Source organism: Beta vulgaris, chromosome 8 (assembly GCF_026745355.1).
Source record: "Beta vulgaris subsp. vulgaris cultivar EL10 chromosome 8, EL10.2, whole genome shotgun sequence".
In the NCBI taxonomy this organism is placed as follows: Eukaryota; Viridiplantae; Streptophyta; class Magnoliopsida; order Caryophyllales; family Amaranthaceae; genus Beta; species Beta vulgaris.
Window position 1 is genome coordinate 20,706,731 of NC_079209.1, and position 27,338 is coordinate 20,734,068.

General features: G+C 36.4%; 1 pseudogene; it reads left to right on the forward strand.

Annotated features, from left to right (window-relative positions):
• Positions 1 to 18,706: 18,706 nt before the first annotated feature.
• Positions 18,707 to 27,083, forward strand: LOC104885145 (protein SRG1-like; annotated as a pseudogene).
• Positions 27,084 to 27,338: the final 255 nt, after the last annotated feature.

Consider the following 27,338-nt stretch of genomic DNA (forward strand, 5'->3'; position numbering starts at 1 on the left):
AAATTTCAAGAAACAGTAAAGCATAAAAATTTCAGTTAGTCGACATTTGTATATTGTATAATGAGAGGCCTTTTAATTATTCAATTTACAATAATTCCATCAAAAATCATATCTTTGAGATTGAAGAAAAAAAAGGCAAGAAAAACCTTTAGAATTTAAAAAACATATTCTAGACAATTCGAGATTGACAGTGAGCTAAAAAAAAGGCATGAAAATTTCAAGTCTAAATTGATGGGAGGTTGAAGACAAAGAATTCAATTGTAATTCGAAAAAACAGATTGACATTTACAAAATTCATCAAAAAAAACAACAATTCGAGACAATTTACAGAAGGCATAAATTACCTGATATGATGCAGAAGATGATGGCGAAGAAGAACACTTTTATTGAAATTTCAGAGAAATTCTCGCAGCTTTCCAATTACTTTAAGACTGTTGATAGGTAGGAGATGAAAACTTCAACAGAAGTTCGAACAATTGGAACGAAAAAGATAGGAAGAGAAGATGGCATACCTGATGATCAAAGTCGAAGATTATGGCGAGAAATTATGAGCGAATTGAGAAGAATTGATTAGATAGGGTTTCACCATTAACTACCCAGTTGCTCTGAAATTTCGCTTATTATGCAGTTGAGTGATAGTACGCGTAGTGGGGGGGGGGTGTGGGGGGGGGGGTGGGGGGGATTTTTTTATTTTTTAATTTATTTGCTCGCTCTAAAATTTCGAGCGGGAGTATACAGTGATAAGCTAGCTAATATTTCTATTTCACGGGTAATGAGGACGCTTTTAAGCGTGGGCAACCTTCTCGACGCTTAAAAGCGTCGAGATATTGCGGGATAAATTAAACCCGCGCCGCACTTATGCCGAGGCGTCGAACAATAAGCGTCCCCAAAGTAAGGTTTTTCTAGTAGTGATTTTATCTCTTTTGCCAACTCTAAATCTACACAAAAACCTAAAACATACCCTGATTCACTTCTTTCTACGCGTTTCTTGGAGGAAGACGCAACAGTTCCTTTGGAAGGAACAGGGGTAACTTCTTCTTCCCCCTTAGCTTGTTCCGGGGATTCTTCTTCATCATCCTTTCCAATTAATTTTCGTCCTCTCACACTTCTTATTGGTGATTCCAATTTTTATTCTTCTTCCACCATGGTTGTTTCTTGAATTTGTTCGATTTCTAGGGTTTTTGATGGAGAAGAGAGGTTTTCCATTTTCGAGGGTTTAGAAGATTTGTCTTTGGAAAAGGTGAATTGCGTGAGTTTTTTGCCATTTTGTGAAGTGAATTTGAGATTTTATGGTGTGTGAAGGGGTGTGAAGAAGATGAATAATGGTGAAGATGAAGCGACTAAGGAACACGGTTTTGGGATGAAAGAAAGAAGAAAATGCATGTCACAGTAAATGGGGAATTACACGCGAAAAAATAAAAAAATAAAAGAAAAAATAAAAGAAAAACACATAAAAGAGAATCATGATTTAATTAAATCTGATTCCTATATTTTTGGGATTTTCGGATCTTTTAGAATTTTTATGGACTTTTTAATTTTTGGAAAGAAAATTAACTCTAAGGACTTGTGCTATAGGAACAACTTGTGCTTAATATCAACGTTCTTCATATTATGCATGTTTCTTTAACTTAGGAACAATAAGGGGAGTATTATGTGACATTTGTGAGTTGTTTTATTCCTTTGAATTTCATGTTTATGTTTTTAACATCTCAGATTTGTATCCTTTCAAGGGGATTGATCTAATATCAAAGGAACTTAGAACAGGGACAAATTCCTTTAAGTGTGAAATTTCTAAATTTATTAGATGATTTTCATTTTTCACACTCTCATAGTATTCTTTGATTTTTAAGTTTTTATCAAACAAATCAAAGAATCTAGTTTCAACATCTATTCTCAGTTTCTTAAGTCATTCTATATGTTCTTTGCAGACTTTAAGAGCTTGTTTAGTTTGTTCACGTTTTTCACGTTCATCTCTACATTCAAGAATTGCATCATAAAGAAGATCATATATTTCATGCTTAGTTTTGCAATCTAAGTCTGACTCAAGTCCATGTTGGCTTACCTCAACATTTTCTTCATCTTCTTTTTCATCAGTGCTTGCCATGAGGCAAAGATATGTTGTTTCTTCAGTTTGTTGTTCTTCTTCCTCTTCCGTCTCTGAATCTCCCCAAGCAGTTATCATTGCCTTACAAACGTTTGCCTTAGAGAAGGGTGCCTTTGATTCTTTGTTCCTTTCAGCAAAGCGTTCCTTGTTCCTTTATTTGGTTTTATCATTTTCCCAAAGTGAACATTCTTTGATGAAGTGATTTGTATTCCCACATTTATGACAAGCAGCTTTGTTAGAAAACTTTTTAGTTTTACCTTTGAAGTTCCCGTTCTTCATGTTCCTATACATCTTTCATAATTTTCGAACCATGAGAGCTGCATCCTCTTCTTCTGAGTCAAAGTCATCTTCATCATCTGCTTTGAGAACAATGGATTTTGATTTGGAGCTTTCACCATACTCATTATCAAGGTGAAGCTCATGAGTCATAAGTGACCCAGCCAGCTGTTCCAAGTTGAACTTAGTGAAATCTTTTGTTTCTTGTAAAGTAGTGACCTTAGTCATCCATATGTCCTTAGGAAGACTCCTAAGAACCTTTCGAACCTGTTCCTCGGATGAAATAAACTTTCCAAGAGAAGCTAACTCCATTAATAATTTTAGTAAAACGAGCAAACATCTCTTGAATGCTTTCTTTTGTCTTCATGGAGAACAGTTCATATTGATTCATTAGTAAATCAATTTTAGATCTTTTGACTTCATTAGTTCCTTCGTGAGTTACTTCTATTAAATCCCATATTCGCTTTGCGGATTTCCATCCCATGATCCTATTATGTTCATGGGGTCCAAGTTCATAATGCAACAATTTAACTGCCATGACATTTACTTCCATTTTATCAAAATCAACTTTGTCATATTCAGAGAAGGGTTTCAGAATTACCTCAGTTCTGTCATTAGTAGTTGTGACCTCGAAATCACCAACTTCAATGACTCTCCATACATGGTAGTTTTAGCCTTGATGAATATCTCCATTCGGTTCTCCCAGTAGGAGTAGAACTTCCCATTGAACATGGGAGGCCTTTGCGTAGAGTAACCTTCCTCAAGTTTCTCGGTGGTATTATTCATTGTTCCTTGGATCTTTTTCTCAATAGGATTTCTTATCTTTCGTGAGTTCTAGCTCTGATACCAATTGTTATTTCACTGAGAACACTACAAGAGGGGAGGTGAATTGTATGTGTAGAAATAAATGTAACTTTTTGCGGAAATTCAAACATAAACAAATAAAAAAGCTAAAGGAACACAAGGGAATTTTACGAGGAAAAACTTTTTGGGCCCAACAAAAAGAAACAACCTCGACCACTAGGGATTTTAAACTCAACTCTTTCACTAATTAGGCCAAACAACTTTGTTATAACCTAATTCTACTCACGAGCCTCAGCTTGAGTTCCTAAACTCAAGTTCCTGAACCACTGTCTCCTTAACAACAGTTCCTCTTAACTCCACTCGAAGTTTTATCACTTTTACTTGCTTCACTCAAAGCTTCTCTCTTACAAAACTTCACTCAAAGTTCCCTTACCCCAAAAATCAAAATACAATTGATCAAATAAGCTTAGTGGAATTAGAGTAAGAAAGCAAAGAACAAATGGCTTTTATGAGAGAATGAAGACACTAACACTTTAATTAGTTAAACTCACTAAATTACTTAGTCAGATACAATTTGGAACTTAATTGGACATTAGTATTTATAGTGGTAGTAATTTAGAACGTGGGATTAAAACATGTATTTGTGAAAAGCCATTATCCCATGATGTTCCTTACTTTGAGGAACACGTTCCTTAAACATCCCATGATCCCCATGATCACTGATAAACGTGGGAGTGTTTTTAGTAACTGCTCCTTAATTTTAGCAACCACTTTAAGCATTACTCGAAAATCTGGTTTAATTAAAAACATATTAATTATTAAATTTGAAATTAATGATTTTAATAAAAATATTATCTTTAAATTACTTCCGTAAAAACCGAAAAATATTTTTATTATCTTTGGAAAAATAAAATCTTTTCCTTAAAAAGATTTTCCATAAAATCAAATTTTTCCTTAAATAAAACGGTTACCTACATTCGAGGCATAATTTTCTCAACTGCCATCAATGTACCGTTGTAATGCTTCAACCTAAGTCTAGTTCCGTTTAATTGTTAGTTCCTTTAACTTATAAGTTTAGCGCCAATTCGTATGTTCCTTACCAAGGAACAAACTATCATTCTCATTCAAAACTGTAATATCCCCAAGTTTTAATATTATTTAATTAATAACTAATCGTAATTAATCAACTAAAAACGATCCAAATTTAGTAATTAAAAATTTCTAAATTAATTTCTAAGTTTTTTTTGGTAATTTGAAAAGCTCATAAATTAAGTTACTAAATTTAGCATCAATCTTGTAAATAATGTAGGACTTAAGGTTAAAAATTCTGATGGACCCAATGCCCAAATCCTTTGAGGCCCAAACAAAACAAAAAAAGGGCCTAGCATTATTTCTTCTCCAAAAATCAGAAAATAAAACACAAGGGAGCAATAACTCCATCTTCTTCCTCCTCCATACGTGGAAGGACAAGAATGGAGATTTCTCAACAAGTCAAAAACTATCTCAGTAAATTTAATTGAGCTTCCACTCTCTCAACCACCCTTAAACCACTGGTTTTTCTCAAAACTACTGAATTTAGCCACTTGTTTTCTTGAATGGTTTTGGTAATTTAAAATTCTGAAATTCATCTACTGAGATGGAAGTTTCTCTATAAATAGGGAGGAATGGTTGAGTTTTAGAATCACAAAATCAACAACAACAATTTAGAAGTTTTCATCAACTAAAAGAATTTGAAACAAAAGTTTTTAACTCTTTCAACTCCTCTGTTCTTCTGTTTTCGGCCACCATTACAACCACCATACAACAACCCAACAACCACCACAACTCCACTTCCCGACCACCAGCAAGAACCACCAACCAACGCCACACCTCTTCCTCGTCGTTCTCCCTGCACGACCACTCTCTCTCTCCTCTTTCGCGAACCGCACAGCACCACGACCCATCATCTCTCGCCCTTTCTGCCGCCGTCGAGCAGGCGTAGCCGCTGCCGACCAACCGCCCAGTCCCCTCTCCCCTCGCGCGCACTCTGTCGTTACCTTCGAATCCCTGCACGAACATTCTCTCTCCTCCTTTCTTCGCCCACTCCTCTGGTTCGTGCGTTGCTCGCTGTTGCTGCTCGTATCTTCCGCCGCCGCCGAAGCTTCGAGGAAACCGCCGACCGTTGGCGCTGCACCACACCACCGCGAGCTGCTGTTCGGTTTCGCCGGAGCTCCGAGCCCCCTTGTCTGTCGCTCGTCCCTGCTCCCAGAGAGCAGAGGTACTTCACCCTCTCTCCTTTTATTCTTCTATCTAAAATTCTGGGTTAAAATATTTTAAGGAAAGCCTCATACTTTCACTCATTAATCTAAGTGGGCCTAAAATCTGATTACCTTACTTAAACCAACTTGTTTCATTGGATGCTTGTTTATTTATGGAACTTAAGTGGACTGTTTTGTGGGCTTAATTAAATTACTTGTTTATATCAAACCTTTAAATAGTTATGTTAATATTTATGTTAGGGGTTAATTAAAAATATTATCTTAAACTAATTACCTTCTAGTTCTTATAATCTGAATTCTTTATTGAATATTAGGAACACTTAAAAATGAGTTGGTATTTAGTTCATTAGTGGTTATTAGAATAATAATAATAATTCATGAGAAATTAGGCAAGGAATGTTGTAGTAGGTATTTTCCTTATATAATCACTCATAATTCCAATTTGTAACTCCTTTAAATGATTATGCAACTATTAATTTATAAGCTTACAATATGACTAAATTATGGATAATACTTTTAATTTGATTTCTGAGTAATACCTATCGATTTTCATGAGATAAGTATAAAGGCTGTGGATAAACTATTATAACTTCAACACATTACGTAATCGTTAAAAAAGTTAGACTTTTTAACTTATATAAACAATAGTATAAACTAATTAAGAATCATACTTAAAGAGCACTTATATTAATGTTTCTATTAACTTCTAACTTATAAAAATATTCATTTTGAAACTTAAAAGAACTCGTACCTCGGAGCTCAGTAAGGACGATACCAAGGACATAAGAAGAGGATTATTATTATTATTCTGCAATCAAGGTAACATCTACTGCTAGTACCCGCAATTCCCTTTAAATGTTTTATGAACATGGGAACAATGTGATTTTGTAAAAGTTTATCAAAATGTTTATTCTTGAGTTGCGGGATGACCACTATGATTTATTTGTAAGTACATTTTATGAGTTTATGAACTGGATGGATTATCATGAGCTATGGTTTATGAAAAGATGATATGATATGAAATGATTTTGCTACCTTAATCATTGAGGTAGAGCTGAGATGAATGACTGATGATTATCACCTATGAATAATAAAAAAATTACGAAACATGATAACGTAAAGTGAAAGAACTGGTTTGCTGAGCTGATTGGCGGTCGTATACGTACCGAGCTGTTTACTGGGGCACTGGCCCGAACTGTTATTAGGGCACTGGCCCGTTACTGGTGTAGGGTAATGCCCGGGACACAGGTCCTTGCACAGTGGTGCATACACATGGCTGGGAGACGTCCCAGAGCTGACTGATTTTGCAGCAACCAAAGTAAGAAAAAAAAAAAAAAAAAAGGATTAATGGTTTATAAAGGTAAAGCTGAATGACCGGTATTTTCGACAAATGTTTGAGTTATTCTTTCCCCCTGTTTACAAATAAAATGAGTTGAAATGAATTTACGTTGCTAGAGTAGCTTGTTACTGAGCCTCGGCTCATAACGTTTTGTATTTATGTTTTAGGTACTGCTGGGGACGATGGTACTGCGTAGTGGCAAGGATTACCACCTTATTAAATCATCTAGTATTAGTGCTCTTACTTGTAAGGTTAACTTAACTAGAATGTAAGACCATATGCTTTAATATAAGTTATCGTGTTATGTCAAGTAAACGTCAACGTTGTCTACTATATTATAATATAAGATGTCTAAGTTGTCACTATTATATTACTTAATGTTTAGATATGCTTTATTATTGTAGCCTTGCACCTTCCTAACCGAAGGTGCGGCAGTAATGCCTCGACGAAATAGGTATTCCGCTGCTAATTAGATTATCTTAAATAGTGAATTAGTAGTCGGGGCGTTACAGAGTGGTATCAGAGCCGACGGTTCTGAACCATAACATTTAACCCCATGGTTTTACGTTAAATAGAAAAATTTAAGTTATAAAGAGGATTTAAAGGTACATTGATTAAATTATAGATAAAATAAGGAATTATGGTTAATAAAAATTGAATTAAGTAAATTGAAAACTAAAAATATTTATAATGAGTATGAGCGTAGGATACGGGAAATGGGAATATTTTACGATTATAATACAACGTAACCGTAATTTGACATGCAGAATGTCGACTGTTGACGTCCACAACGATGTTACAAATGGTGCTGAAAATGTGCACGAGGAGGATGTGCATATAGAGGATGACCAGGATGATGATTATGAACCTCTAGATAGGAATGCGGAGAATGGAAAGATTGGAAAATATGAGCACATGTTAGCTGAGTTAATCCAAGAATCCCGAAGGAAGGTAGTTGTTAATGAAAATGAGAGCGCGCGATGTTCAAGAAGTTCTCATCTCTTAATCCACCTTCATATGATGGTAAGCCTGATCCAGTGGCGTTTGAAGATTGGATTAATCGCATTGACCAGCTGTTTGAAACCTTGCAATGCCCTGAGAAATGGAGGGTAGACTTGCTGTATTTTATCTCACGGGCCAGGCAAGTTTATGGTGGAAGATTGTTAAGGAAAAGAATAATGAACCTGGGTTTGGATGGAGCAACCTTCAGGATTTGATGCGAAATAAATTTTATCCTCCTTCACTTAGGAAGCAGAAAGAAGATGAATTCCTTCACTTACAGCAAGGTACCATGAGTGTTTTGGAATATGCTAATAAGTTCATGGAGCTTTCAAGGTTCGCGCCTGAGCTGGTAACTAGTGAGCAGTCAAGGATGAACCGCTTCGAGCGAGGTCTTCAGCTCAATATCAGGATAGGTTGGCATCTCAAAGGTTCACTTCATACCAGGATATGGTTGATGTTGCTGTTAATGTGGAACAGTAGTATTGCTTCGAGAATCTCAGAATAGTAACTTTAAAAGGAGGAATGATGGAAGGAGTGATAATCAGGAGGAGCAAAAAGGCGAATCAGGGTTATCAAGGAGCCAAAATTTTAGGAGGAATGATAGAAATCAATTGGTTACAGAGGACAAGGAGGCAACAAACACCAGAACAACTACAAGGCGCCAGCGAACAGATCCCAAGGGTGTACCAAGTGCGGAAGAATGAGTCATTTAGCAAATGAGTGTCGTATTGGCACAAACACTTGCTATCGGTGCGGAAGCCACGAGCACTATGTTCGAGAGTGCCCAAAGCCACCAGGGACCACCAATGCCACAGGAGGGACTACTTCTGGTGGTAATGACCGCAACCGAACAACACAACAATGCCGGAGCATATCGTAATCCACCACGGCAAGCACCGATCGGAAGAATCTATGTCATGAGGCAAGATGAGGCTGAGAATGATGACACTGTTATTACCGGTACCTTCTCTATTCATTCTTTGCCTGTCCATGTTTTATTTGATTCTGGAGCTTCACATTCTTTCATTTCCCCATTGTTTGCCAAAAACCTGAACTTGCAACCATCATGTGACTTTTCCTCTCTAAGTGTTGCCCTACCTACGGAGAAACTGTGAGATGTAGAGTATGTAAGAATTGTCCAATTGTGTTGGGGAAGTTGAGTTTCTAGTTGACCTTGTAGAATTTGAGTTATCTGAATTTGATGTGATTTTGGGGATGAATTGGTTGACTAAATATGAGGCTGACATCAATTGTGTTAAGCAAAGTGTGACCCTTAAAGCACCTGATGGGCGTAGAATTTCATACCAAAAATTTGTGACAAAACCTCAAATCCAAATTGTTTATGGGTTGAGAGCTCAAAGAGATCCTGAGTTTGACTATTTTGGGTACCTTTGTAGTGTCATAGATTTAAATTCCCCTAAACCTTCCATAACTGATATACCTGTGGTTTGTGAATACCCAAATGTGTTTCCCGATGAGATACCTGGTATGCCCCACAAGAGAATTAGATTTTAGCATCGAGATAATCCCAGGTCAGCCCCCATTTCCAAGGCACCCTATAGGATGGCCCCAACCGAGTTACAAGAATTGAAAAACAATTAGATGATTACTTGAAAAAGGATATATTCGACCGAGTGTGTCACCTTGGGGAGCCCCAGTTTTATTTGTGAAGAAAAAGGATGGAAGTTTGAGGTTATGCATTGATTATCGGGAATTAAACAAGATCACCATTAAAAATAAGTACCCATTACCCCGCATAGATGATTTGTTTGATCAACTTCGAGGTGCAAAAGTCTTTTCGAAAATAGATTTGAGGTCTGGTTACCATCAACTTCGTATAAGCCTGAGGATATTCCAAAAACTGCCTTTAGAACCCGTATGGCCATTATGAGTTTGTTGTTATGCCTTTTGGGTTAACCAATGCACCATCTGTATTTATGGACTTAATGAACCGTGTCTTCAAGCCATACCTAGACAAGTTTGTGGTTGTTTTCATTGATGATATTTTGTGTACTCTAAGAACATGGAGGAACATAAGGAGCATTTGAGGAAAGTAATGGAGATGTTAGTGGAAAATCAATTATATGCTAAGCTGTCAAAGTGTGAATTCTGGCTCAAGGAAATATCATTTTTGGGTCATATTATCTCTGAAGAAGGAGTGTCGGTGGATCCCGAGAAAATAAAAGCAATAGTGGAGTGGCCTAGACCAACTAATGTTCCTGAAGTTCGGAGTTTCATGGGATTAGCTGGCTATTACAGAAGATTTGTGCAAGATTTCTCTAGAATTGCCTTACCCATAACCAAACTTGTGAGGAAGAATGTCAAATATAAGTGGACTGAGGAGTGTGAGACTGCCTTCCAAGAACTTAAAAGAAGACTCACCACTGCCCCTGTTCTTACCCTTCCATCTGGAACCGAGGGATTTGTTATTTATAGTGATGCCTCCAAAAACGGGTTAGGTTGTGTCTTAATGCAAAACGGAAAAGTGATAACCTATGCCTCTCGCCAACTCAAAACACATGAACAAAATTATCCCACCCATGACCTTGAACTTGCTGCTGTTGTCTTTGCCCTCAAAATTTGGAGACATTACTTATATGGAGCCTCGTGTCAAATTTTCACTGATCACAAAAGCCTGAAATATATCTTCACCCAAAAAGAGCTCAACATGAGGCAACGTAGGTGGCTAGAACTCCTGAAGGACTATGATCTTGATATCCAATACCATCCTGGAAAAGCCAATGTAGTTGCTGATGCCCTGAGTCGTAAATCTCACCTGAAAACAATCCTGTCTATTCCGCGAGCCATTCATGATGATTTGGTGAGGATGGAGGTAGAACTCATTCAGAAGGAAAAGGGTGTTTGTTTGAATGCAATGGAGGTAAGGCCGTGCTTAATGGATAAATAAAGGGAGCTCAGGAAAAGGATTCACAACTGGAACGAATAAAGGTGGATGTGAAGAATGGGAAGTCACCTGGTTTTGTAATCCAAGAAGATGGAACTTTGAGGTTTCAAGGAAGATTATGTGTTCCAAATGATGAAAATTTGAAGAAAAGAATCTTGACTGAGTCCACAATGCACCATATTCAATTCACCCTGGAGGAAATAAGTTGTACAAGGATTTAAGGCAGGTGTACTGGTGGAGCAATATGAAACAGGAAGTAGCAGACTTTGTGGCTAAATGTTAACATGCCAGAGGATTAAGATAGAACACCAGAGGCCAGCTGGTTTGTTGCAGCCTTGGATGTGCCAGAGTGGAAATGGGATTCCATATCGATGGATTTCATCTTGGGTTTGCCTATGTCAACCAAGGGAATGAATTCCATTTGGGTTATTGTGGATCGGTTGACAAAGTCGGCACATTTCCTAGCAGTAAGAGTAACTGGAGTTTGGATCGATTGGCTGAATTATATATGAACACGATAGTACGCTTACATGGAGTGCCTAGCTCGATTGTTTCTGATCGTGATTCAAGATTTCAGGCAAAATTCTGGAAAGAGTTACAGAAAGCTCTGGGAACAAGGCTTAACTTTAGTACTGCTTTTCATCCGACAACAGACGGACAAACAGAAAGGACAAATCAGATTGTGGAAGATATGCTTAGAGCTTGTGTTTTGGATTTTCAAGGAACTTGGGAGAAATTCTTACCTATGGTGGAGTTTTCGTACAATAACAGTTATCAAGCCACTATTGGATGGCTCCCTATGAAGCACTTTATGGAAGGAAATGTCGCACGCCTCTGTGCTGGAGCGATATTGATGAAGCACGTGTCATAGGTCAAAATTGATTCAGGAAACCACAGATAAGATCCGATTGATACAATCAAGAATGAAAGCAGCTCAGAGTAGACAAAAGAGTTATGCAGATCGACGGAGAAGACCATTGGAGTTTATGGTTGGAGATCATGTATTCTTGAAAATATCACCCACGAAAGGAGTCATGAGATTTGGCCAATCAGGGAAGCTAAGTCCAAGGTATATTGGACCATATGAGATCTTAGAACGTTAATGAGGTAGCGTATCGGTTAGCATTACCGACTGACCTGGATAAGGTCCATAATGTATTCCATGTGTCGATGTTGCGCAAATATGTCCCAGATCCAAGCCACATAATTAGACACGAGCCTTTACAACTACGAAATGACTTGACCTATGAGAGAGAAACCAATTGAAATACTTGACCGAGAGAAAAGCAACTAAGAAGTAAGGTGATCCAAATGGTGAAAGTTCTATGGGCTAACCACTTGACCTCTGAGGCTACTTGGGAGGTAGAGGATCAAATGAGAACGAAATACCCCATCTTTTCTCTTAGGGTGATATGATCTTTTTGTAATGAATGCTCTAACTGAGAGGTATATGATACTGCCTGATATGAATGTTTATTTGATGAAGTGATTTATGACATTGCTTATTACGCATTATCACATGGATTGAATTTTTATATGAATGTTTCTTATTAATGATCTAGGTTCTAACTGAGCTCCAGTTTCGAGGAGAAACTTTTTCTAAGAGGGGAAGGATGTATATCCCCAAGTTTTAATATTATTTAATTAATAACTAATCGTAATTAATCAACTAAAAACGATCCAAATTTAGTAATTAAAAATTTCTAAGTTAATTTCTAAGTTATTTTGTTTGGTAATTTTGGTTAATGAAGCTCATAAATTAAGTTACTAAATTTAGCATCAATCTTGTAAATGATGTAGGACTTAAGGTTAAAAATTCTGATGGACCCAATGCCCAAATCCTTTGAGGCCCAAACAAACAAAAAAAAAGGCCTAGCATTTTTCTTTCCAAAAATCAGAAAAAAAAAAAAGGAGCAATAACTCCATCTTCTTCCTCCTCCATACGTGGAAGGACAAGAATGGAGATTTCTCAACAAGTCAAAAACTATCTCAGTAAATTTAATTGAGCTTTCACTCTCTCAACCACCCTTAAACCACTGGTTTTTCTCAAAACTACTGAATTTAGCCACTTGTTTTCTTGAATGGTTTTGGTAATTTAAAATTCTGAAATTCATCTACTGAGATGGAAGTTTCTCTATAAATAGGGAGGAATGGTTGAGTTTTAGAATCACAAAATCAACAACAATCAATTCAGAAGTTTACATCAACTAAAAGAATTTGAAACAAAGTTTTCAAATCTTTCAACTCCTCTGTTCTTCTGTTTTGGCCACCATTACAACCACCATACAACAACCCAACAACCACCACAACTCCACTTCCCGACCACCAGCAAGAACCACCAACCAACGCCACACCTCTTCCTCGTCGTTCTCCCTGCACGACCACTCTCTCTCTCCTCTTTCGCGAACCGCACAGCACCACGACCCATCATCTCTCGCCCTTTCTGCCGCCGTCGAGCAGGCGTAGCCGCTGCCGACCAACCGCCCAGTCCCCCTCCCTCCGCGCACTCTGTCGTACCTTCGAATCCCTGCACGAACATTCTCTCTCCTCCTTTCTTCGCCCATCCTCTGGTTCGTGCGTTGCTCGCTGCTGCTGCTCGTATTTCCGCCGCCGCCGAAGCTTCGAGGAAACCGCCGACCGTTCGGCTGCGCCACACCACCGCGAGCTGCTGTTCGGTTTCGCCGGAGCTCCGAGCCCCTTGTCTGTCGCGTCCCTGCTCCAAGAGAGCAGAGGTACTCACCCTCTCTTCCTTTTATTCTTCTTCTAAAATTCTGGTTTAAATATTTTAAGGAAAGCCTAATACTTTTACTCATTAATCTAAGTGGGCCTAAAATCTTATTTACCTTAGTTAAACCAACTTGTTTCATTGGATGCTTGTTTATTTATTGGACTTAAGTGGACTGTTTTGTGGGCTTAATTAAATCACTTGTTTAAATCAAACCTTTAAATAGTTATGTTAATATTTATGTTAGGGGTTAATTAAAAATGTTTATTAAACTAATTACCTTCTAGTTCTTATAATCTGAATTCTTTATTGAATATAGGAACACTTAAAAATGAGTTGGTATTTAGTTCATTAGTGGTTATTAGAATAATAATAAAATTCATGGAAATTAGGCAAGGAATGTTGTAGTAGGTATTTTCCTTATATAGTCACTCATAATTCCAATTTGTAACTCCTTTAAATGATTATGCAACTATTAATTTATAAGCTTACAATATGACTAAATTATGGATAATACTTTTAATTTGATTTCTAGTAATACTATCGATTATCATGAGATAAGTATAAAGGTGTGGATAAACTATTATAACTTCAACACATTACGTAATCGTTAAAAAGTTAGACTTTTATAACTTATATAAACAATAGTATAAACTAATAAGAATCATACTTAAAGAGCACTTATATTAATGTTTCTATTAACTTCTAACTTATAAAAATATCATTTTGAAACTTAAAAGAACTCGTTCTCGGAGCTCAGTAAGGACGATATCAAGGACATAAGAAGAGGATTATTATTATTATTCTGCAATCAAGGTAACATCTACTGCTAGTACCCGCAATTCCCTTTAAATGTTTTATGAACATGGGAACAATGTGATTTAGTAAAAGTTTATCAAAATGTTTATTCTTGAGTTGCGGGATGACCACTATGATTTATTTGTAAGTACATTTTATGAGTTTATGAACTGGATGGATTATCATGAGCTATGGTTTATGAAAAATGATATGATAGAAATGATTTTGCTACCTTAATCATTGAGGTAGAGCTGAGATGAATGACTGATGATTATCACCTATGAATAATAAAAAAATTACGAAACATGATAACGTAAAGTGAAAGAACTGGTTTGCTGAGCTGATTGGCGGTCGTATACGTACCGAGCTGTTTACTGGGGCACTGGCCCGTTACTGTTATTAGGGCACTGGCCCGTTACTGGTGTAGGGTAATGCCCGGGACACAGGTCCTTGCACAGTGGTGCATACACATGGCTGGGAGACGTCCCAGAGCTGACTGATCTTGCAGCAACCAAAGTAAGAAAAAAAAAATAATAAATAAAAGGATTAATGGTTTATAAAGGTAAAGCTGAATGACCGGTATTTTCGACAAATGTTTGAGTTATTCTTTCCCCCTGTTTACAAATAAAATGAGTTGAAATGAATTTACGTTGCTAGAGTAGCTTGTTACTGAGCCTCGGCTCATAACGTTTTGTATTTATGTTTTAGGTACTGCTGGGGACGATGGTACTGCGTAGTGGCAAGGATTACCACCTTATTAAATCATCTAGTATTAGTGCTACTTACTTGTAAGGTTAACTTAACTAGAATGTAAGACCATATGCTTTAATATAAGTTATCGTGTTATGTCAAGTAAACGTCAACGTTGTCTACTTTATTATAATATAAGATGTCTAAGTTGTCACTATTATATTACTTAATGTTTAGATATGCTTTATGATTGTAGCCTTGCACCTTCCTAACCGAAGGTGCGGCAGTAATGCCTCGAATAAATAGGTATTCCGCTGCTAATTAGATTATCTTAAATAGTGAATTAGTAGTCGGGGCGTTACAAAAACTGTCATAGTTCCTTACCATCTTTACTCGTTCCTTTACAATGGAACTAGAAATAAAAAGCCTCGCTTTAGTCTTCTTGCTCCAATGCTTCTCCAGTATCAAACAGAGAAACATCTTCACTTGGTCTTCAAATCCAAACTCGATTTCTTCCTCGACTTAGTATTATCTTTGTTCCTTTGAATGATACCTTGAAATTCACTCACTTAACCAACTTGTTAGTCCAGTCCAGTACTTAGTTTGCATCTTTGTTCCTTTGTCATTATCAAAACTAAGGTTCAACAGATGGCCTCACCCCACATATTAGTAGGCATACCTGAACTAATAAGCATAGCATTCATCATATCTTTAAGAGTTCTATTTTTCCGCTCAGCTATTCCATTCTGTTCTGGGGTATAAGGAGCTGTAACCTCATGTATGTATTCCCATTAGACTCACAAAATTTATTAAGGGAAATACCATCATATTTTCCACCCCAATCTGAACTCACCCTTTTAATCTTAAGGTCCATTTGGTTCTTTACTTCGGCTTTATAGATTAAAAAATTTCTCTTCTGCCTCATCCTTAGAACTCAATAAATAAACCTTAGTATAACGAGAAAGGTCATCAACAAAAGTAATATAATATTTCTTTCCTCCCCTACTCATGGAATTCTTAAAGTCACCTAAGTCACTAGGGACTAACTCTAATAAAGTAGAGGAACGAGATACATATTTTTTTTGAATGCTTTCTTAGGGTGCTTAGCTTTTACACACACTTCACATTTATCAAAAGAAGTATTGCTAAAGTCCGGAATAAGACTTAGTTGTTTTAGCCTTTTAATAGAGGCAACATTCACATGACCTAGTCTAGAATGCCATAAGGAGACAGACTCAGCAATATAAACAGAAGCAGTGTAGTTTTTATTATCAATAACAACATCCAAAACAAAAAGTCCAGCATTACAAAAGCCTTTACCCACAAAAATACCAATTCTGGTTAATACAAGTTTATCCGATTCAAAAGATAACTTAATCCCTGCTTTGTTTAAAAGTGAACCAGAAATGAGATTTTTGCGGATGTCAGGAACATGCAGAACATTCTGCAAAGCAATGGTTTTCCCGGATGTTAATTTCAGGAAAACCTTTCCTTTGCCTAAAACACTCACAGTGCTTGAGTTGCCCATGAAGACGCAATCTGATTTTGGAACTTTATGGTAGTCCTGGAACACTTCCTTATTCGGAAACATTGCTTACCAGATTTACCTCGGACACCACAGCAGCAATGATATCATCTTCAACAAGATTGGCTTGAGGTTTGCTGTCTTTGGCTTTGTTTGGAGCTTCCTTCCTTTGACGGCACTCCTTGGCAGCATGCCCATACTTACCACACACACAAAAAAATTCCCTTAAATTTACCTTTTCCCTTGAAGTTGTTGTTATTCTGCCTGGTACCATGAAACTGATTCTGACCTTTACCTTTTGGTCCTTTACCTGCAGCGGCCTTACTTTCCACAAGATTAGTAGAAGAGGAAGAATGATCAACTGATTTTCCTTTTATTTGGATATGGTTCTGCTCCTTAATCTAATATGGGACACTTCTTGAAGGGTAAAATCATTCTGCCTATGTTTTAAGGAATAAACAAAATTCTCCCAGGAAGAAGGCAATTTTTCTAGTAGGCAATTGACTTGGAAAAGATCAGGAATAGGCATACCCTCAGCGACAATATCAACACATAAATGTTCATACTCATGAACTTGATCAAGCACAGGTTTATCATCATTCATCGAAAACTTCAACCAATGACTACATGCATATATCTTAGTCCCAAAATCATCAGTCTCATACTTAGCATTCAAACCATCCCAAATCTCCTTAGCATTTTTTGACTTACTATAAATCAGATAAAGGGAAGTAGTCATATAATGCAGTAACATCCCACGATAGGTCTTATTCTCTTTCACAAATCCCTAACAGAATTTTCAGGAGCAACATCAATAATCAACACCAATCTGACCCAAGAAAATTCCATTTTATCAGACCACATCCTATAAACCTCGTTATTTATAGAGAGAAAAAAACCAGAAGAAGACTGAAAACGTGGGTACAAACGGTCACATAGTTGGAAGAAAATGGCAACAGTAATGGCACGAAATTAGGCGTAACGACACATTAATGGAGAATTAAGGGGAAAAACGGTAACTTTAATACTAGCTTAAAATGGCCCAAAGCCCCCAAGCCCAAAGCCCAAAGCCTAAAGCCCAAAGCCCAAGGCTCAGGCCCTGGCTCTGGCCAGGTCCAGGCGGGCACGCGCGTGTGGTAACTCCACTCACCCCATGCCCACTAAAAGTCTCTTTACTACACAACTCAAAGGTTAGAGGAAGTGTAATGGTTATAAACCTTTACACTCCCTATTATTCTTTCAATGTGGGACAAGAGACTCCAAGAGACTCTTCACATTCATTTGAAGCAAACTCTTGTGTTTCTTTAAAAAATCTTTATAAACTCCAACATTGGGTATGGTAGGCAGTGGTGGTGGTGTGATGATCTAGGCTGCTGGAGGTGGTGGTGGTGCTGTTGGGTTGGTAGAAGAGGCGGCGGTGGTGGTGGTGGGAGTGTAGTTGTTAATTTCTTTCTAATTCTTGTATTTCGTTCATTTTTTTGTTGTTATTTTTCAATAATTTTAATTTGATATTTAGTTAGTTAATCGAAGTAATATTTTGCCTTCAATTTAAGTAGGTTTTGGGTTAATTCAAGTAATATTTTGGTTTGATAGTGATAGTGATAAGTCTAATAGATTTATGTTCTCGAGTTAATACAAGAGTGAAAGAAACTAACTTGTGTCTTTTCATAATATATCAATTATTATTTAGATTTTTGTATATGTATAAATTGCAACATTTTGAACTATCATGTTATTAGAAAATATATTTCTAAGTACTACCTACTTATAAAAAGTTATAAAGGAATCATATATTATATATTTAGTAAAAGATTAAATTAAAATATCTAAATAATTTTCTACATATATAATTTAATAAATTTTATGGAGTTTAGTCGTCCAAATAAGTTGGTTTGAAAAATTGGATCAAATAAGCCAGATCTTATTTTATTTGATTCAATTAAATTATAGTTGAATTCGGGTCGGTAATAAACAAAAATCGAGTTGAACCAGGTATTTACTGGTCTGATTGGGTTGTGGGTTAATGTCAAGCTTGGTTATGTCAGGTTCGGGTTTAAATGCAAGTTTGTGCGTTCAAGTCATAAAATGATCTTGCCAGATGCTCGTCATGTGTAGGTAATCCCATATCAGGTTTCGTTTGAGTCTGGGGACTGATCTTTATAGGTCGAATCAGGTTCAATTCAGGTCAATATTAGGTTGACCCATCGATCAGATATGTTTCTGACACCACTATATAAATGTTGTGTTCAAATTAATAATCATCAAGGGGTAGTTAGAAAAACCAAATGACGATTCCCAATATGAATATTCCCATGTTATGATTGGCTCTCCCCATAGTATATTGTTAATTAGTACATATGAATGTTCTGTTCAAATTAATAATCATCAAGACATCAAGGGGTAGTTTAATAAGCCAAATGACGAAAGACTCCATCCATAAACCATACTTGTCATAGAGGAAGTTAAGAGAGAGAGATGGAAGGTGGAGAAAAAAATGTGATCTTAGGAAAATCCATTCTAGTACCAAGTGTTCAAGAGTTAGTCAAAAATTGTGCAACGGAAATTCCAGAAAGATATGTTCGGTTTGATCAAGACCCATCAATAATATTAGCATCCGCTGATGAAGAAGATGAAAATTCTAATGATGATAAACTTCAAGTACCCATCATCAACTTAGAAAATTTGATAACTGAAGATGAAGTTGAGCTGAAGAAGTTGCATTCAGCATGCCAAGAGTGGGGATTTTTCCAGGTTTAACTATTCTCCAAATATAATTTCTACTGTTCATTTTTAGTTTTTTCACTTCCACTTTTTTGGTCAATTTTGATATATCATATCTTGAAATTTTAAGTTATTTTGTACTACGAAATTATTATTGACCTGTCTACAAGACAATACTATCAATAATGTAATATTCATAATTTATAACAATCAATAAGAAAAATTCATAGCCAAGCCCACAAAAAATCATATATTACTTAATTACCAAAAAAAATAAAATCATAATCAAGATTCGATCTTGAATATTGTGAAAAGTAAAAGTAGTTCAAAAAAAGAAATCATGGATTACTTTTTCGTCCCATGTTTCTTTTTGCACAGTCTTTAAGACGTATTTTTGACCAACGATATTTCTATTTTGTATTAGTAGAAAAAAAATTGAGGGAAAAAAATTCTAAAAAGTTAATATTGTGAATTTTTTTAATCCATATGAGCCACAAAGGCAGTAAAGTACAAAGAAAGGGAGGGGGGATTCGAACCTCTAACCTATCGTTCACAGCACCTCAATCTTAACCACTAGGCCAAGACATCCTTGGTTTAATATTGTGAATGTACTAATTGACCTGAATCTACCAAGACCCCACATGACTATGCTTTTTTATATACATTAGTGAGAGTATTTGGTTAAAAATTTTGAAGTTTGACTCTCAATATAGAAACACAAACTATATTTTGAAACGTAGAGACACTAGTAGAGAAAGGTTGATTTGCGTCGGACCCGAGACCCCTATTTGCGTCGGACTTAGGTCCGACGGCACAAGTCTCGACGCAGATGACCTATAAATGATCTGTGCCGAATGCGAAAACGACGCAGATCTTCAGCTATTTGTGTCGCACGTTGTATACGGTGCGACGCAGATGGCTCTCCCTAGCCCAACACAGAGCTTCAGAGGGTCATGTGTGTCGCACATCGCCTAGGGTGCGACGCAGATGAGTGACTTGCGTCGCACCTTGGGCTACGTGCGACACAAATTGCAATTTTTTTTTTTAAAAAAATAATTTTATGAACTAGGAATGAGACTGTTCCAAACTTGCAATAAAGATTTTGGTTTCTTCACAAAAAAATCGTAGATTTGTAATAATAAATTACAGAAAATAAAGAAAAAGAGATAATTACATAAAAAAGAATACAGAAAATTAATTAAATAAAATTACTGAAAATCAAAAAGAGAAAATTACAGAAAAAAATAGAGAAGATTACAGAATTACTGAAAATCACAAAAGAGAGAATTTCATGTAATCTTCGGGTGGCGGTGCACATCCAGATCTTCACCTCAAACGCAACTACAGTCGAAATTTCACCGGAGAAAAGACTTCAAAAAGAAGCTGACAATACCATACCATAAATGTAGTGATTGGAGCCATTCTAAAAAGGGAGAGATTAGCACTACTTGGTGAAATAGGTTCCTTTAGAATCTATTTCGAACCATCTGCTAGAGGTTGTAACAATCCGAACGATCCCACTACATCAGTACCCTTTTGACGCTGCTAATCCAGATCTGAAAATGAGAAAAGGAATTTCAAAACTGAAAATTTGAAAAAAAATCCTAGATCTGAAAAATAAACCCTAGACTAGGATAAATGCCATAAAAATAACAAAAAAATCAGATATAAAAAATGAAATGATATTAAAACAGATAATAAAACTAAATTCCATAGAACTTATATCTGAATTAAAATCCATGAACACATGCAAAACACGAAATGAAACGAATAAAGGAAGAAAAATATAGGAAAAGAAAGAATACCAAAGCGACGAAATGAAACGAACGAACGGAGTTGCCTGAGATGAATTTCGAGTTGCCTGAGATAGGGAGACGATGAATTTCGAGTTTCCTTAGATGAATTTCGAGTTGCCTGAGATGGGGAGATGATGAATTTTGACGAGTGAAAGAGAGAGAAAGGGAGAGAGAGAGGGAGAGGCAAAGAGAGGGAGAGAGAAAGACGCTGCCCAAATGATGGGAGAGGGAGTTTTAGGTTAAGAGGGAGATGGGGTGTTGAATTTTCAGGTTAAGAGGGAGAGGGTGAAATGGATATTTGTTAGGGCGGCCCAACTGATGAGCGTTGCATGGGCTTAGGGTCCAACGCAAATTAATAATTTGCAACGCACCTTAACGACGTGTGACACAGATAGTTGTCAACGATGTGCATTGGATGGGTCTCGGGGTCCGACGCACATGAGCGATATGCGTCACACTTCATCTGGAACCGACGCATATGACTCGTATCTGGTGCTTGTGAGTAGTTGTTTTGCGTCGCACTCTGGTTCCCATGCGACGCAAATTCAATTTTTGCGTCGTTTCCGTTGTAGTGCGACGCACTTGGGGGGGCGAAAATCGTCCTTTTTCTACTTGTGAGAGTATTTCATAGGATACTAGTAGTCCCCTTTTTTTGAGCTCCTTTCGAGAACTCGTGGTAAGAATAATTTCTTCTGAGCTGTCCTTATACAGGGCCACTCACCCAGATGCCCAACAAGTCCCAAAACCCCCTTCCCCTCCCCCAACAATATTGAAATTCTGCTTCCACCAAGAATTAAATCTTGGTCTCCCATGTGGGAATAGAAAGTCATACCATTATTGGCACTTTTATCCCTCATTTTAACGTGATTATATATTTTTTTTTGTCCGAACAGTGCCTCGGGTCAGTTACAATAAACAAATATGTTATGATGTGTCCAAATTATCCGCCAATCTTAGGCGAATTTCAGGTTGTTCTTGGTGTCGGTTGGAGCTTAGTATCGGGATTTAGGAGAGATTTGATGTTAGCAGGTGTTGTCGGAGGATGTTATATTTTGAGGATTCTAGGGAGCGGTTTGCATGGTGGCTTATTCGAGAGCCCATCTTGGCCCTCCGATCACTTTTTGTGCCCCGGGGTCCTTGTCCTTGGTTCCTTTATGGCGTATCTTCCGAGGTTTCCGAGCTTTGTCCGAGCTCCGAGTTTCGAGGTCCGTGGTTCAAGCTTCTTGGTTTGTTCGTCGTCCGAGGATCCTCTTCACTCTGTCTACAGCTTCATGGCTTACTCAAAAGTCAAGTTCTTTCCCTTTTTCCACTATGTGATTGGTTTTGGTGGTTTAGAGGCAGATCATACGTCGCGAACCGCGATCAGTGTCGCGAGTCGCGACCTGCCCTTGGACGCGAGTCGCGACCCATGTGTCAGCGCCTTTTTGTTTTCTTTTCCTCCCTTGGAGGGTTAGGTTGTGAAGTTAGTTTTTAGTGTTTGTTCTAACTACGAGAGAAGGGCGAAAGAGAACAGTGCTTTACAAAGTTTCTTCTTATCTTCGTTGGTAGAGTTGTAATGAATTCTATGGCTTTGCTAGCTTAAACTTCTCTCTTGGATTTGGTTGTTGAAGCTCTAATCTATTTGTGAGAACTTCTTACTCTCTATTTTCTCTATGGTCATTGTGATGCTTCTTGTATTTACTTCCATGATGTTTGCATAATCTTTGCTAGGAACGTTACTAGTATCGTTGTGTGATTCATTTAATGCTAATTCTAGGTGCATAATCGAATTGTTCTGTTCCTAGCTCCATGTAGGATACTAGGTGTTTGATTAAATGCTGAACAATAATCTTGTGCACTTAGAGAAGCATTGCTTATTATTTGAATGTTATTGCTTTGATAACACTAGTAATCTTATCGTGTTCCTCGACTTTAATGCTACTTTGGTTTGGACTTAAGTACGATTCATTTGAGTTAAGTCATAGTAAGGGTGGTTCAAACCACGCGGATCGTGTGTTTAACCACGATCTAGGAGGATAGAGGTCTAGACTTCTCGATAGGTGACCTTAGGAAGTGTTGAGGGTTAAGGTTTCGTGATCACAAACTAGGTTAGGGTGGATGCTAATCGAGTCCAAAGCCTTTTTATATTGTAATCTCTTCGTGTTTTAATACCGTGCGTAGTTTATTTTACTTATATTGTTCTAAATACCCCAATTCGGTTACTTTGGCCTTAGCACATACTCCCTCCGTTTCCTAAAGATCTTCCCACTTACTGTTCCAACAAATACCAAGGAAAATCAAGTTGTGTGGGGCATGATGTGAGTAAAGTAGGAGAGAGAAAGGGGTTAAGATAAATAAACAAATAAAAAGGGGTTAAAGTAGGAGAGAGAAAGGGAGTAAAATTGAATTAATAATGTAATGGTGGACCATATGATAGTGACATGAGAGGGTAAATAGGGAAATTTGTTTTGCTAAATAAGGAATAAAGCAAAAGAGTGAAGATTTTTTGGAAACACCCTTAAACGGAACGAGAGAAGATCTTTAGGAAACGGAGGGAGTACTAGGGTTCTTACTTCACTAATTTCAGATCAAGTTCCTTTGCTCCCCGTGGATACGATCCATACATCCATTATACTTGCTTAGTGTGCATGAGAGTATGTCAATTATATTTTTTTAGGAGTACACGGCAAACACCTACCATGTTATTATTTTCAAATTTCATAATTTATTTGATGCTTTTCGTATTTTTTGTCCATTCAGATTTTGAAAAATTCACGTCACAACATGATAAGTAAAAAAAATATTGAAAGGTTTGAACTTAAAAATAATATACGTTAAAAGGAATTGTGGTAAGAGAATATAACATCAATATTCTCTTGTAAGGTACGTAATAAGAGTGTTATAGATGTATATACTTGTTTAAGTCATTTTAGTTAATTATAATTATTACAAGTGTTTATCATATTTTATTTGATACATTAGACAACAAAATCATAGTGTATTGATGATTAAGCTCTTACTTTTCATTTCAAAGTTGAAATGTCATGTGTTCGATACTTTGCAATTACACATTTTTTTAAATCATGACCGAATAAATGGTTCATATGGATGAACATCTATTTTTTCCTTTAATCATGAATGAGATGAAATGATTTAATTCACGCTACGTTCGCATTTCTGCACGGTGCGGGTAAATTTTTTTTATAGTAGACACGTGTCGTCGTTAATAAAAAAGCCTCTCTAGTACACAATGCATTGTTTTGAAGAATTTTATGAAACAACTCAAGACGCCCCGAAAAGAATTTTGTGAAACAAAACTCCAAAACGGTGCATTTTAGACTATAGAAAAGGTAAAATAATAAAAAAAAAATCTGACATGCATTCAAACAAACATTATTTATATCTCGAGAAATATGTTTCAAAATAATAGAATTACCAAAAGTTATTTTTTGTTCTCTAAAATAGAGATTTATTTTGGCATAATTTTTTGACATTCTTGATTATCCAAAATGTAAATAAAAGATCAATACTTTTTTAATTTCTTGAGGGCTAAGAAGCAAAGTTATACATGATTTGTGATTATAATTTAAAGGAGAGAGAGAGGAACAACCCATTTTTTTGGTTCATGAATAACAAAATGTTTGGGATAGATAAGGTTTACAATAATTTATTGTACACGCAAACTAACTTTAATATCACATTAAAACTGATTATATAAGACACAAGCTGACTATATCGTACGAAAACTGACTATATAGGAAATTGATTATATTATACAAAATTAACTATAAATAAAAATCGACTATATCATATGATTTCCAGTACATAATAAGTTATTTTGTATCCTATCTATTCATTTTTTTGCATGAATAATTGGTTCATCCCTCTCTTTCATCCTTTCTGTCTTCTCTACATAATGATCTTCACAAACCATTTATATTTGACTTTTTGAACCATGAACAAGTAGAAAAAGTTTATCATTCTCTATCATCCTTTTTGTTATTTTTTGGGAAATTTTTTTGTAAAAAATATCAAATTGATCTCTATTTCTTGAAAAATATATATAGAAAGTTTACAGTTTGTATTAATCAACCAATTTATATTTATTCCATAAAAAAAATAACAGAACTTCAGATTTTTTAAAAAGAAATTTTCGGACTTTTTAGAGAATTCTTTAGATAAATCAAAGAACTTCAGATGGACTACCAAAAAGTTGATTTTTTTTTATTTCGCAATCCCTGTAGCCCTGTATTATATAAAAGGGGTGCAATCTATACAAATATATTAAAAGGCGTGCGTAACAACGTTGATGTGCCACGTGGGACCCTCCTCCTGCCACCAGAATTTTGCCACGTATCTGCTAACCAACAAAGTCAAGTGGTCATTATTTAAAAAATAAATATGCTAAAGTCTAGGCTCGAACCCCTGACCTTATGTAAGGGTTTTCAAAGAATCACCATATGATCTAACATCTCTTAGTGATTCATGTTTCCACAAAATTACAAATATGTGTTGTGATTAGTTAATGTTATTAAACATATCCCTTGCATCCTTAAAAATAAAGAAATTTGTATGTTCATTAAAATTAATTATGTATGCATGATACCATTTGAAGAGCAGTGTTGACCACTACAATACTACCCTTATATTTACGATAATACTATAAACAAAATTTGATCATAAGTCTGTACTAAATATGGGCCTAGGCCACATCCACGTCTAATATATTGAGTAGGAATGGCAACGGGTCGGACTTGGACCGGATTATGCATAATCCGACTCTGACCCTACAGAAAGTCGGATTTTATATCTGAGTCCAACTCCGACTCCGACACCCGACTTTGAAAATCCGAATCCGACCCGACTTAAAATCCGAACATCAGACTCCGAGATCCGACCCGACTTAAAATCCAGACATCCGACTCCGAACCTGATCCGACTTATTTTTCTTCCAATTTTTTATAATAGAATATTCTTCTATAATACAATAATTTAATTATTTCACTTTATTCTAATCATCATATGGAAATCTTATATAGTATAAATAATCTAATTATTACTATTATTTTTAACAATCATATTTTCTATCGGAAAATCCTATATAATACAATTGGCTGAAAGTCGAAGTCAGATTATACATAAATAATACATTACATAAATAAGAAAAAAAAGGATTGATTGACTCAAAGTCGGAGTCGGATTATTTTATGAGATCCGACTCCGACCCTCCTCCGACTCGGAGTCGGATTTTTTAAACGGAGTCGGAGTCGGGTTACTTTTTTGTCGGAGTCAACTCGTATTTTTTCCTTCGGATCGGACCGGACTAAGATCGGATTCGGACTGGATTGCCATCCCTAATATTGAGAAGCATTCCTTAGAACGTATATATGTCATGTGTCACCATCCCTTATTGAGTAACATTCTATCCACGTCTTTCTCATATAGTAAAAAAAAAAAAGGAAGCATACGTGAACATTCGAACCCACAACCTCAAGTATGAAAGAAAGGGATACAACCATAACTCCACTATACTATTATTGCTTATTTAATCAAAATTAATGATGATGTATGAAAAGAGAACTTTCGAAATCCACATAATGAAGGACATAACTTTTTAAATGAGTATGAGATGACTTAATGTGTTAACCACTAAATCAAGTTGTACTTGATTTTATTATTTCAAAGTAAAATATTAATAAATAAAAGATATAACCACCTGATGCATCGACCGGCCTAAACACTAGTAATACTTAATACATAGAGATAATGGAACTATTGAAATGTGCAGCTGGTAAATCATGGAGTGAGCTCTTCACTTTTGGACAAGTTCAAAGTAGAGACGCAAGAATTTTTCAATCTTCCAATGGATGAGAAAAAGAAGTATTGGCAGAGCCCAACAGACGTGGAGGGGTTTGGGCAAAGCTTTTGTTGTATCTGAGGAGCAAAAGTTGGACTGGGCAGACATGTTTTACTTGACTATGTTACCAAAACATTTGCGACGGTCCCACTTATTTCCCATGCTACCTCTTCCGTACAGGTTTTGACTGCTGCTTTTATTTTGATGGGAATTGTCTTTTCCCCAAATTATTATCCATGTCATTGGTGAACTACATACTCATATAGTCATATATGATATATCCTTAAAAACTTTTTTTTTTTCGTTTTAAGCAGAAGTCTAATCTATCAAAACTAACAGAACCTAATTTTCATCTTTAATCTCTTCATTGCACTAACACAAAACTTTTCAAAAATGGGGAAAAGCAGAGCAAAGCAGCGTAGCAGAGCAAGAAGGAGGATTCCCAACTACAAAATAATCCAAAAATGAAAAGGGTTTGAACAAAAGCTTGCAAAATCCTAATTAACCTTTGATTGAAAGAGCCAAAATTGAGATAAGAAATGGGAGATGAGGCAGAAAT